This window comes from Kryptolebias marmoratus, linkage group LG11 (assembly GCF_001649575.2).
Source record: "Kryptolebias marmoratus isolate JLee-2015 linkage group LG11, ASM164957v2, whole genome shotgun sequence".
NCBI lineage: Eukaryota > Metazoa > Chordata > Actinopteri > Cyprinodontiformes > Rivulidae > Kryptolebias > Kryptolebias marmoratus.
Window position 1 is genome coordinate 15,885,305 of NC_051440.1, and position 14,222 is coordinate 15,899,526.

The 14,222-nt window shown below is 42.3% G+C and overlaps 1 protein-coding gene across 14 annotated transcripts in view; it reads right to left on the reverse strand.

Moving 5' to 3' along the window:
- Window positions 1-13,717, reverse strand: part of mef2aa (myocyte enhancer factor 2aa) — a 61,030-nt gene extending 47,313 nt beyond the window's left edge. For 6 of the 14 annotated variants that reach the window (XM_025003774.2, XM_025003768.2, XM_025003775.2 and 3 more), the window contains exon 1: window positions 13,456-13,716. The gene's annotated coding sequence lies outside the window, so the exon portion shown is untranslated. Of the gene's footprint in view, window positions 1-463; window positions 549-11,197; window positions 11,356-13,455 lie in introns of those variants that run through there. The other 8 variants (XM_025003770.2, XM_025003771.2, XM_025003767.2 and 5 more) reach the window with 5 other exon arrangements.
- Between the last annotated feature and the right edge of the window lie 505 nt (window positions 13,718-14,222).

Genomic DNA, 14,222 nt, shown 5'->3' on the forward strand with positions numbered 1-14,222 from the left:
GACCTGCTCTCGCCGAGAATATGCTTCGCCGCGCACAGGCCATATTATACAGACGACTGAATGGAAATGATGTCACTCCTTCAGATGCAAACTGGACATGTATCCAATCTACAAAATATGAATGACGATGAGTGGATGTAACAACCAATAACTGAAGGACATCATATGCTGACAGCCTTACCAGACAGGCATCCTCCATCTCACTCGCGCAGTACTGTCAGGGGATGAGAGGACTACGCAAGGTGACTTTGACTAAGTGCCTTAGGGGTTTCATGAGAAAACGCCATTGACATTACATTAATTTCTTGTCTCTTTTTTAACTGACTTAGTGCCACGGAGCCCTGGAAAGCAGGAAAGGAATGAAACAGACATTTTGCCTTCCCTTCAAGGCACAGGGAGCTGGGATCTAGAGGCCAGGAAGACAACAGTGACAAATAGGTAACACAATCTGCTGCCGACTTACTCCTATTTTTAAGAGTCATTCAACAGAAGGGCGACAGTCGCTCAACAGAGAAGGATGGATGCCAGTCAGAAAGTTTCCCGCTGCACTTCAAGCGTGTTTGGGGTGGACGTGTGAAAGAGAAAAAGAAAGAAAACAAAAGTAAGGAGGCAGTGAGAGAAAAGAATGGAACGCGACTGCGTTAGCAATGTAGAAAAACATAATGGGCACAAGACTAAAAAGAAGCACCCCCTACTCATCCCATCCCACCTCTGTGGTAGTGTGCGGTAGCGGCGTTGTAACATAATTACTGCTGGGACACTTCTATTCCCAATGATCCATTTGCGTCAGTCAGGTTTTCAAGCCCAGCCAATGAATGGATTCTCAGTTTCTCAAGGATAAAGAGATGACCCTCACCTAACAGTTATATCCATTTCATGTAGAAAAGCTACTCCCCTCCTCAAGGTAAATCCCTCGATGCGTATTTGAGTGAAACTTTTATGAACAAAGAAAAGGATGACAACTTCTTTGACGCAAGGGCAGGGTGATGAATAATGTCATACTTAGATTGGACACATATGATAATAAAAAAAAAACATAAACCAGAACAGTTCAGCTGGATTAGCGGAGATGTGGATGCTGCTATTTAGCATTAGCTTCATGTTTGTCTGTCTGATGGTAAAACAGCTTATTAACCAGATTAATAGAAGAAGTAATCACTGGATGTACACCTAAAACTGACTACCTGATTCAAGATGGCCACCACAGCTTATCGACCTTAGCAAACACAAAAATGGCTACAATTCAGTCATTTTTACACATACCCAACTAAAATTTTCTGAGGCAAATTTACAATACAAACTCAAAGCACTAACAGATTGCGCAGAATCTTGGCTTAAAACTTTTGCACGCAATTCAGCTACAGCGTGCATTACTTCGAGGAATGCTAGCTTCTTTATTATTAGGTCAGGCAAGGAAAATTTTCAAATAAAGTCTTCTTTTGGTCCAGCTCATGCTTAAATCTTAATAATCGGGTAAAGTATTTTTTTCAAACGTTTATTTTTTTTAAATAAAACATTATGATTATCTTTTAACTGAGTTCAAAATGTGTGCCAGCTTTAAAAATGGGTGAAAAATATTGTTTATTTGGAGAACACTACATTAACGTGTGAAGTTTTTCCCTCAGCAAAAGTTGCCATAACTAATCACACGTTTATAAAATGATAACACGTTTACTGGATTATCTGAATTCTGTGACAATGAAGCATATTAAATACTGCTGTTAAACAGAGAAGGGGTTAGTTTTGTATAGATAAGGGCATTTTTCTTTTAGAGTTTATGTATTCATATGAAATTTCTACAACTTTTTACAAACAGCTGATTGACAGATTTCTAATAATAACAACATAAAATACCTAAAAGATATTTTTACTCACTGTAAATAGACCTACAAGCAGAGGCAGGGTTTTGAATCAAACATTACCAAGTGCTTTCTTTTTTAAACTCAAATACAAAGTTGACATACCTGTTGGATCACTGCCTTCAGCATTCTTGTACCAATAAACACAAAAAACAGACAAGTATTACACCTGACATCAAATCCCTAATTAGAGGCACACGAGCTTTGAAACTCAGTGTTCTGGAAACAATAAACTTTAGAGTTTGGGGTCTTGTTTTGATGCATTTGTGTGTAAGTGTGTATGTGTGTGGGAGAGAGAGTGGCGGGAAGGTTACATTTATGCAAACATTAAATAATTAGGTAGTTTGTTCAAACTTGGATGTTTAAACATAGAAGTTCATCAGATTGTTTGGCACTAAACAGAATTATCTACAAGTCCTGAAAGTAATCAGATGGGAAGGTTTTATTATAATATGGAATACTCAAAATTATTACTCAAAACATATTAGATTTTAGAGGCAAAATTATCTTAACTTCAATGGTGCCTACATACACTAAATGTTTCAAGTTTTTTTTCTTCCTCTGTTCTTAAATCTACAAAAAGATCTGGTCTGCTCTGAAAAACAATTAATAAAATAAAGCATTAATAAGAAATTAAAGAGCTGAAAAATAGCCCTGAATTTTATTTTATTTTATTTAATTGCACAGTTGAAGTAATGGTTGACTACAGGACTGCTAAACTCCCAAAAACAGAACAAAGTTCTCTCTACAAGCTTAATCTCCTGACTTCAAATAGCTTGTAGCCAGCCAGCCTTCAGTAGGTGTCATGCTATATCTTTAAAATACAATTGACAGACTAATAACTAACTACTTGCCTCATATTGCCTCAGTTAAAGAAATTACATCTCTGAGCTGCAGCTTTTGGCAGTGTGTCATTACATCCGTATGCAGCGCTCCAAATGAGTGATCTCGCTTTGCTTTAACAAATTGTAGTAAACGTTCCACATCTAAGTCAGTACTTCTCAGTTTAATCGTTGCTGTAGCATATTGTCTGTTTGTTTTTGTTTTTTTTTCTTGACAGCTGCATTCAAAAACACAAACCCACACGGCACAAATAAAAACTAATGCCTGGACGGAATTAGGGGTTTGCATAAAATTACACTGTGGCGATGCGGTCTGATGTGGGATGATGGCATGTGTCCATTAGCGTGGCTGTCGATCACAAGTCGGACTTCTCACCGGGGAACCGTAGTAATGCCGACCCCACGGGGAGAAACAAAATCCCCCACCCCACCCCGCCCCCCCTCGGGGAACCTAACAGTCTGTGCTGAGTGTCGTGGCAGCCTTTTGATGTTGCACAGACCGCAACTCAGAAATGGTAAACAGCAACGATGAACTGAGATCTTCCTCCAGGGGGAATCCACGGTGTGAAGATATTAGAGATGTTATGCATAATGTGTCTGAGCAGCGGCGCATTTACTCAGCCTTAACACCGAGAGCCCAAATTAGGCTCTTCAGACGTTCAGTCCAGTCCCACAAAGTTTTTTGGGTCTGCACACAGAGCTTCCGTACCGTTTAGGAGTATAGACTGTCTGCTAACAGAACATATTTCCTCTTAATGGAAGAAAAAACATGTAAAAGAAGAAAGAGAGAGAAAAAAAAAGAGCTCAAAATAAATATTTGATTTTCTCTTCCCATTTTTATCTTCCACTCGATGCCTCTTTCCCACAGTGTTCCATTACATAAAAGGTTTATGCAATCTGAGCGGCGAGGATGGCCATGAGTCATAACAACAGTAAAAAGGGGCTAGCTTTAGTAGCGCTGATTTCTTTTTTTTTCTATCAATTTGGCTTTTAAAACAGTCTTTTAATGATCTCACACACGGGCCTGTTACTCATTACATTTTATGTAAAGCATCTACTCGCTCACTTTTCAACAAAACGTGAATGGCGCTGGAAGCTCGAGATCCAAGTTTGTTTAAATTATCTTCTTTTTATGTTGCTTGGGTTCTATACGGTCAAACAGGGAGAAAGCTTTCAATTTAAGTGAGCGATGTTTTGAATTTGCTTTGCCGTGTGTCACTTTCAACAGGACTACCCCCTGAAAATGTGCAAGGCAAACAGCGACTTCCTTATCACTTATTCTTCAAAGTAAAATGGCATCAATCTGAAAGACAAAGGGGCATTTTTTTTCTTAGTTTGATTAGTGTTGACATCAATAAACAGCATTCACTAAGCGTATAATTGAAGGAGTATTCCTGCAGCTACGGCCTACAGTTTTTCCCAAATCAGATGATGTGTATTAGGTGTCACATGAGCGCTGTGCGCAAAAACTGACAGAGGGAGAGAGAGAGAGAGAGAGAGAGAGAGAGGCACACATACAGACAAAGAGAAAGTCAGAAAAAACCCCACAGGCCCTGCTTGCCTCTCTGAGAATCTTTCTTCATTCTTGGATCGACTCCGGTCCTGAGTCCTAGCCTCTTTTAGATCATAGCTCCTGGTCCTGAGCCCAAGTCCATCAGCTGATGATGAATGTCTCCCCCCCTCCCCAAACCACGCACACACTCTCTCCGAACACCCCTGGCAGCTAAAACAGAGGTTGAGGAGGGAGGGGGGAGGAGACGAAGTGAAGAACAACACGGTCTGACACGAAAACACGACAACGGCAACAGCTCGCTGGTGGAAACACTACACCATTTTCACCTAAATCTGCAGCCTCCAGCACACAGATGGAAAGTGGACAGGGAGAGAGGGAGAGGACAGACGGGCGGTCGCACAAACAGCGGGCAGACTCAACACCTCGCTCACAGTCACAGTCACACTATAGATAGACAGGATGTGGACGCCGAGGACGCAAAGCCAATCATTTTAAGTGTCCTGGATTTGAAAAGAAAAAGATGTTAAACAGACATGAAATTACGGTAAATGTCCAAAAAAAGGTTTTCCAAACAAGGAATTGTCAGATCTGCTTTTTTAACTTTGACATTAACTACAAAAGCCAACCCCATCTGTCAGCAAAATATCTCATAAAACACTGGATGAATTTGAATGAACCTTTCAGAAAACAGTCATTGGGTATGTATTCACAAGTAATTACATTTTTGAGTCAACCCGATTCAGGATAGCCAGCCCAGCTAACTCACCTTACGAAACACAAAAAGGGCTATAACGCAGTCAATTTGACAGATATTGAGACATAATTTGGTGTGGTAGTAGGTGAGCAGCATCCCTAACACATACTTCAAGTGCTATATTTTGACTTTAAACACTGGTTGTGTCAACCCTGTCTGTCTGTTAGCAAAATTTCAAAAACCAAAACTCTCAAAGAGTAATCACTATGTTTGCATCACAAGGTGCTGCTGTGTTCACGCTGCTACCGCTCAGCCCGAAACAGAAGAGAGGAAGACAACTTTGAACTGGAAGCCAGAGCCCCGTGGCGTGCCGGAGCAGCTTCCAGAGAGCGGGGGTGGGTGGGTGGGTGGGGGAGGCTTTGGGGGGGTCACGTCTCTTCCCCTGTTCGTACGGCGGATCTGCAACGCGGAATAATGGGAGGAATGACATCCCTCCCAGCTGCCTTGCACAAGGCCTCGGAGACGGTCAGAAATACAAGGATGTTACAGGCCAGGTCTGCTTCCTGCAGCTCACGGGGCCACATTCTGGTCCAGCAGTGGGAGATCCAACTGTTATTTCCACCAGCTTCTGGACTTTTACTCAATGGCTTTGATACATGAGCTGTGACACCTTAGTCTCGTAGCTCTAATTACTACAACCGCTACAGATAAACACTTGTACTTTACTTCTTGCTATTGAGGATAGCATAATAGGAGATAGGATTCGATGGCAGTAAGTGATGATTTTCATTAGCCTATTTTCACTCTTTATAACAGCATGTGAACCGCTTCATCACACAGAGCTCACTAAACTCTCATAAAAGTTTACTCTGCATACAGTTCAATTGTTCCTTTGTTGTTGGTGCTTTTATTTAATCGGCTCCATAAAAAGCTAAAGAAGTCGAACCTCCAGTGAGAGACGCTTTTTAAGATCTACGCTACAGCATCAATACAGTGGGGTACATTAATCACGGGAGATCTTTTGATCTAGTGAAATATATTATAATATATTCCTTTGATTCGTGTTACTTTTTAAAAGTCTCATTAAAAGTGTGGTTAAAATGCAACTCAGCAAAGAGATGTCTTTCTTAACTTCGGTTCATGCTTTTCTACACAACTGAAGTCGGTGAGCAGAACATGTTAGTGTGTAGTAACACCAGTAAAATTACATCTCCACGCAGGCAGACGTTTCGGGACAACAATGAATAAAATGGGAGCTGAGCGTTCCTTGGAGGAATGCATGTCATACATATATGTAAAAATCGACAAAGTTATAGCCATTTTTGTGTTGGCTAATGTTGATTAGCTGTGGCGGCCATCTTGAATTGGGTTTACGGTTGTAGATTTGAAACTTATCAACTTTTTGTGATATTTTAGTGAGTTTAATTAGAGTGGTTTGTGAGATATCCTGCTAACAGACGGACACAATTGACTCCAACAGGTAATGGCAACGTTTTCAAACAGATCTCAAGCGATCAGAAAGCTCTCGGGTTGTGTGTTGGGAATGATTCTCAGCTACTACCACCCCAAATCTTAGCTCAATATCTGTAAAACTGGCTGAATTACAACTATTTTTTGTGTTTAATCAGGTTGCTTGGCTGTAGTGGCCATCTTGAATGCGTTTGACTCACAAAGTGTACATCCAGTGATTAGTTTCTGAGCACACAGTCACGGACGCGGGGGAAAACCTCATCGCCATTTTCCCTTCAGCCACGAGCGACAGAAGTAAAGGACAATGATAAAACACACAACATTACCCTGTTCTGAGGTGTGTGTATCCTGTTAGTGTGGACTACTCATTATAGAGGTGATGCACAGTGCGATTCTGTGGTTTCTCTTGCAGTTCAGAAACCAAAAAAAGGAGGAGGTGGCAGCTTAAAGGTGCAAAATGACTCGACTTGTCAAAGTTGTCACCTTTGCTCCACCGCATACTTCCAACAGTCTGCCCTCGCGAAACCACACAGTGTGCATGTGCTAGTCTTCGCCTTGTTTCTGAGAAGGCAGCCTGTCAAATTTTCAAGACTAACTCAGTGACCAAAATAGTAGAGGAGGCAAAGACACGGCCAGGCTGGACTTGCTTGACAGGGCAGGGGACACGAGGAGAGACGGCTCTTAAGCTGCTCTAACTCGGCTGAGCAGCACATGTGCTGAGTGAGCCAAACACGGTGGCTTACCACCTGAGGTCGGAGTCAAGGGCAGGACGGTTGAAAGGTCAATGCTGGCTGTTCCTGCTGTACAAACAGCACCGCACAGCGAGCGGCGCATTGTTCACCCTCTGAGCTTACATCACACGGTTAAAGAGATTAAAAAATGACCAGTGTTTATGAGCAGAGGCTCTTACTGTCCGCCAGCTGTAGTTACAGATTTAAGGAGCACTTAGCATTCACTCTTGCTTGATTATTTGTTGCCACATACTTCAGGAGCAAGTTTTTCAGTGTTTGAGGGCTACATTTTGCTCAGCGTACTTTGTTGTTCAAATTGCTCCAAATTATTTAACGGAACAGTTCAGATCTTCGGACGTGGTATTCTGTGGAAAGGTTATGAACAAATTATACCCCGCCTTTTGAATGACGTTCAGTTTGAAGAAATATTATTAATTCTGGCAGACAAACAAGCTAAAAGCTAATCCAAGCAGGGCCGAAGTGTTGTAGATTGAAAAACACAGATCTCAGAAGTTTCATAGTGGTTCGTGCAAATGCTATGTTATAAACTTTTAAACTTTTGTAATATGTGGTAATACTGTTAGAAATATAACCATATTCTGCAAGGAAGGGCCCCAGACTATCAGAAGTGCCACAGCTACCTGCTGCTGCTACTATTTGTGCTTCCAAAAATAAAAAACAAATAATTGTGTAATGTAAAATTGACAACAATGTAAATTATCCCAGTCATAGTTAAACAGCTATCCACAACAGGTAAGATATTAGCTGTATATTGCACAAAGAGCCCTACTTCAGACTTTAAAAGGTCTGAACTATCCCTTTAATACACCTCTGCATGGACAAAAGGTAATTTGCAAGTGTCTGTCACTTGGTAGTAGTTACAGCTCATATTATTTAGCCTATAACTGTCTAAGGCAAGAGGAAAACATTAAAGCTGAACCCGTTGTAGACCCAAAGTTAAACACCTGGCACCTTTACAAACTATGCTTTTAGCAGCCACATAAATCATCTAATAAAATAAACTTGAATGGAAAAAAAAAAAATCAAAGTATCACCTATTTTGAGGCCACACTGCCTCCACTTCTCTGCTCTAGTTTAGGTTGACCAATAAATATACCATACTTCTACGTGAACAGGTTCGCCGTTTGTTGACGAAATAAGGGACTTGTTGGAGTAAAAGTCTTTCCTCTTCCTTTTACGGGGCACAGTCCACAGCGAACTGCGGTCTAAAACATTATCTGCCAGGCTCAAGATTCTGCACGTAACCTCCAGGTCTCACAGGGGAATGCTGGAATCTCCATATTGATGATGGAGCTCCAATAAACAATGATTCATGTTACTAAGATGCTTTAGTTAAACAAGAGGAAAGCTAAACAGAGACTGTGTGTTATCATTCCTTTGACATTTTGTTTTATTCCGAGTTGACACCGTGTCAGCGCCTTTAGCTAAATCGGTACAAATAACAAAGCAAAAGATTTATGGAAGCTGAGGACAGTTGGTGTCAATGAGAACAGGTTCTGAGTGCCTTGACGTACGTTTTTAGAGCCCAAAGCCATCCAAATATCAAACTTATTTTAACTAAAGCTCATTTGCCAAGTTTTGTCCAAGCACCACATAAATGTGCTCGTAAAGCCAAGCAACTGAAACAAACATGCCAGATAATCTGTTGTTTACTCCTGTAATATCTGTATAGGTTTTGATTTTCTCTCTAAATCCGTCGTATAAAAGAATATCTTGGCTTACCAAGCGATCAGAGGAAAAACTCTCCTCTTTATTGGACCCGAATGTTCTGCATCTATCTGATATTGTACACTCAGTGCATCTTTGGTTCTGTAGCTCTCTGGTGTTTTATTCCTCCATGGAATAAAAAATAAATAAAAATAAAAATAAATGTCCTGGGAGGAGAAGAGTGGAGGAGAAAGACTTTCACTCAGTGATTCAGAGGCATGGTGTAAACGCCAGCATTTTCTTTCTGACAACCAGCGTTAATTGCAGATCCGACTCGCCCACACACTCCACATTTCTCCTGGAAGGAGAGGCTGAGACACCGAGATTGAAGTGGGATGAGGAGTGCGGTAAAAGATGCTGCAGCTGCCCGTTCCTCGCACCATCAACTCCCCCCCACCCGTTTCGACTGAGAACTTGTGCGGAGACGTTAACGGGCAATCACACAAGTTTAGAGATACGCACAGGGGGCACGTAAACAGAACGAATAACAAGGCTAAAACGTTTCATAAACAGTGCTAGTCATCAGCGATCCATCATGCGATATTACTGCGTCATCCTGATTAAATGAGGCAGGACGGAATCTAATGGTCATACCATCAAACCTCTCGGTGTATTTTTGTAATGGCCGAGAGAGGGAGAGAGAGAGGGGGGGAGAGAGAGAGGGAGCATTCAGGGTCCCTGAGGTTAGAGCAGCATGCATGTGAAAGAAATATTTGATGGCTCTATGTGCGCCTTCATGATCATTTCTTTGACTAATACGCAACATAAACTGTTAACACAGTATTCGTTTCAGCCGAGTAAAAGAATCCCACATCTACACATTAGACATAAGAGCTCACATGATGTGAATCATGAGCAACAAGGCCCATTACTGGTGAGGCCTCAGGCAGCATACAGGCTAATGACTGGAGATTGGATGGTGCTTTAATACTTTGCTTTAGAAATCACTGGTAACCAGCTGGTACTGTAATGTACATGTTGTTAGAGGAAATGTAACAACAACAACAAAATGAAAGGATTGTTAAAAATACAAGTTTGCGTTAATATTCTGTCAGAAGTGCTTTTTGTCAGTGATTTGCTCTGACATGGAAAGCAAACACACTGTATGCAGTAAAATATTTACAACCCAGACGAAGGTAAATTAACTCCCTTTCATACGAACAATCGGCTGAATAAACTGTTTTCTATATAGCTTGACTTTAGGGTAACACAAAACTGACTTTCTAAGCTGCAACACGTAGGAAACCCGGAGTCTTTTAAGTTTTCAGGCCGACTTTTCTCTCTCCACTGAGTAAAAACTACTCTTTTCAGGGCAACGGAGTTCAGAAATGTGAGGTGTAGGCACAGACTAGAAACATTTGAGAAGGTCAGGTTACTCTTGGCGTCTTTCCACTTTGGCCAGGGGTTAAGGTCACCGGCGTGCCAGAGACTACAAGACAGCGAAGATCCTCCCTTACAAGACCCCCGCCACCCAAAACGACCTGCGTGGGTTTCTGCCCTTTATTAACACTTTATGAACTAAATGTGAAACCCTCAACTGATTGAAACACCGAGAGGAGGTCAAATGAACTCAAACAGGTTCGAATCAACTTACTTACATTATTTAACTGGATGTTCTTTAGGTTTTAAGACAAAAAAAACCCACAATACATGAACTCAGATTAAAGTCTAGATGAAAAAAATACTTCTATGTGTCCCATTTAAATAGTGTTTTGAGTGTTTTAAAAGCTGTGTAACCCTGAAACACCTCATTTGGAGTCAGTTGTAAGAGTTACAGCTTCTATTACCGCGATATTGCCACTGTATGAGCAATCCTGTGGCTCAGCGGTGTTATTACATACACACTGATTGTTGTTTTGGCCGGGTTTTACAAAGCGCAGCTTAACATTTTCACTTTGTTTGCTACGCGACTACAAATAAGGGGAAGGGGTAGGTGAAGTGGAGAGGGGGGGGGATTTTAAAGAATCATAAATCTCCGAGAAGCCACCGAGCAACTTATTGTCGCTAATAAACCCCGTACGATTTAAAGAAAACTCTCACAACTGTCAGATATCAACAGCGCGCCTCGCCTCGGCTTCACCCTTTAACCCTGACACTTTGACATTTTATGGCACCGACAGCTCGCTCGTAATTCACCGCGACTCCCGCGGCACGACGCTGGCCGAGTTTCAGTCTTCTTTTTTTTATGCGCCGTGTGCGCGTTAAATCCCCGCACGCAGGAGGTAGAAAAACAGACCTAAGGTGTCCCGAATTCACTCTACGTCTCCCTCTTGCGCTCCTGCCTCCTTCCTCTCTCCCAACACCGACTCTCCGGAGCTGAACAGTACCGCCGCAACAATGTTTCTATTTCCGTTACTCACCTTTACTCCCAAGTCAGTCGCTGTATATAGACACTCTATATCGGTGACTCCAGTGGATAAACGTAATTTCAGTTCACATTTACACGCCGACTGCTATTTTAGGGGGAGCTGACAAACTCAGAAAAGCCAATCTCCCTCTTGTCAGTGAGAGACTCCTCCCCATCTGGCGAACCGCCTCTCCCTCCTCCGTCTCCCCCTCCCTGTTTCCGTCTCTCCTGAGTTTTTCCTCTCTCTCGCACACACTCGAGAAGTCAAAACAACAACAACAACAACGACAACAAAAGTCGGACAAAATGATAAACGAGTTGAAGCGGTTGGAGCTACGCGCTAGCCTAGTTAGCTTGAAGCTACTCTGCTACACGAGAGTGAAGCAATGGGGTGAGGGGGAAAAAACAAAAACAAACAAGTGGTCCCGTATTTTTTTTTTAGTTCGCGCTAACTTTAACCTTTATTTTGAATTTGAGCTGCTCAAAAGTGCTCCCCTCCAGCCTTCCCCATGTTTGGATACTACAACTGACGTCATACCGCTTAAGATAACAGCGGAGGAATTCGGTTTAAAGGGCACTTCCGCCGGCTAATAGCTAGCCGCAGCGTCTGTTCAGCAGCCAATCAGAAAAGAGTGGGGGCGGGAACCTGCGCATGTCACGTGGATAAGCAGAACCAGCGTTGCCCTGCCTTTCTGCTTTTACTGGCATGTGGAGGCAGGTGCGACTGGGAAGCAAGCGCGGTCCCCGTCGTTTCCTTGAATTTCAGAGTTTGAAAATGGATTGGATGAACATCTGACCGGGCGAAGACTTCATAGGAGAGGAAATATACACATGTGTAAAAACTTTAGATAAGTTGCAGGAGCTGCCACACATATTAAGTAGGTACAGTTGTTTTAAATTCACCACTATGTCACATCTCTGTGTAGAACCTCCAGTTACCATGACATATATGTTTTGGACTGTGGGGCTTAGCTGAAGCATACAAAGCATATTAATGCAGAATATGCAAACCTTACAAAAAAAGTACCAGCAAGCCAAAATTGGCCCACCAAACCTTTTGTTGTGAGGGAACAGTACTGACCACACTTTATAAGCAGATCCTGAACAGGAGCACCATTAAGGGGGGCAGGGGGATTATTATCCTATACTCTGAGCATTAAAGGTGGAGTAGTTGGCAAATGGTACTCATAAGGGAGTCTCCCAAATGTCTCCAGTATGTCTCTAAACTTTTGGTGGGTTCTCAACTTCCTCCTATGACTCTCTCAGGCGTGTAGCCCTTTCGCTTGAGTTTGAACATGTTTAAAAAAAAGACTCGAAACAGTCACAAAGTCATCATGGGCGTCTACAACCCATCCCTCTCCATTTTTACTTTATAGTTTGTATTGCTATAAAGTTGTTTTTTTTTTAAAGACAAAGTAAGCCTATATCGAAAGGTAGTTTGCTAACTCCCATATTGCAATATTCTTCAAAAAGCCTATAAACTCTTAAAATTCTGTTTTTGCTATTGGTGTGCCACCCCTAAGATTAACAGTGGGCCCCCATCTGGCCACCCCTTTAAAAACCTTCTGGAGGCGCCCCTGCTCCTGAAACCAGACTCAGATCCACCATTTAAAACGGAGATAGCCACCTCAGATACAGCAGCTTGCTTGTTATGTTCCTAACTTCATTAGTTCCACTCTTGTGCTTACTTTTCCACCCTAGATTCGGCTGATTAAACAAATGTTTCATAAGTTTGAACAGCACAACAGATGTTTTAAGCTCTCTTGTTGAAAGAGACTTCTCTTTTTCTGCCTCTGTTTTAAAGGACAGTATCGTCTGACTGCCCCGGCTGGACTGCATTCTGCGCTGGAGTCAAAATGCACGCCGCAGCTCGGCTTCTCTTCACCTTTGGTCACTGGCCTCTGTGGTGTTTAGTGGCAGGGATTGATGTAGCGAACTTAGCATGTGTTCCTTGAAACTGAAACTGTGGTTAACCTATGGGACCCGCTCTGCCCTGCGTACTAAGTAAACCTGTCTGTAAGAATGTGAAAAAGTTGGTGTGTGGGGGCTCTGTGCCATTTTATTTGAACTCTTAGATAAGTGCAAGCAACTAAAAAAAACAAGCTAGTTATTTATACCATGTGATTAGGCTTTACCTGAGCATAGTAGACTAGCATACAATAAATATGCTGCTTTGGCAGGATTTTTTTGTAAAGACAGTTGTTTTAGAGAAAAAAAATGGAATCCTTTTATATGTAAAAAAGTCAAAACTTTCTCCCAAACATGTCTTACCTGTTGTCTCCCAAACACCTTCACAGAACCAGCTGCCCTAACGTCCACCTTCCCTCCTGCGTGTGACTTTCTTTATCTCCTCTTTCAGTTTGCTCTACAACCTTTCTTCTTCTTTTTGCCGCTTTTGTGTTTCGCCGTCCATTGAGCTCCGTCAAAGCCAGACCAGCTGGCTTCGGATGCGTGCCCCTCGAGCCCTGCAAGGCCCGTCTTTACACCCTGCTTCCACTCCTGTCCCTCGGCTTCTCTACGGGCAGAAAGCAAAAGGGGGGAGCAGTTTGAGGAGTGGGACCCGTGATGGACACAGACATGTCGGGCATGCGTTATGTGATTGGGGCTTGGCTCAGGGCTCTCTGGATTAGACACAGCTGTCAGTCATCACCGCAGAAGGTGTGAAGGATTTTCCCCTCTTCTCTCAGATCAGTTTTCAACGACACATAGAAGCGTTTTAGAGAAAAGTTTCAAAGTTAATGTCTGGGGCTTGTCTAAAAGACTGGTTTATAGTAAAGCAATAGTCTTTTTTATTATTCATCAACTTTTTGTCTGAAGTATGTTAATCCTTTTAAATGAAGAGACTCTGCAGCGTATGACACAGTAAGTCATGTAGCATATTTCAACCAGCTGCAGGGATGTGCCAAATAATGGTTTGTTCCAGTCGGGCTTTGATGCTGAGCCGACAGCTGGCATTTTCAACATTGCACCAGACCACAAATAGACCCAGACGCTCTTTCTTTCCAATTAAAAAGTGCAGGCAGCGAGCTTTATTTTAG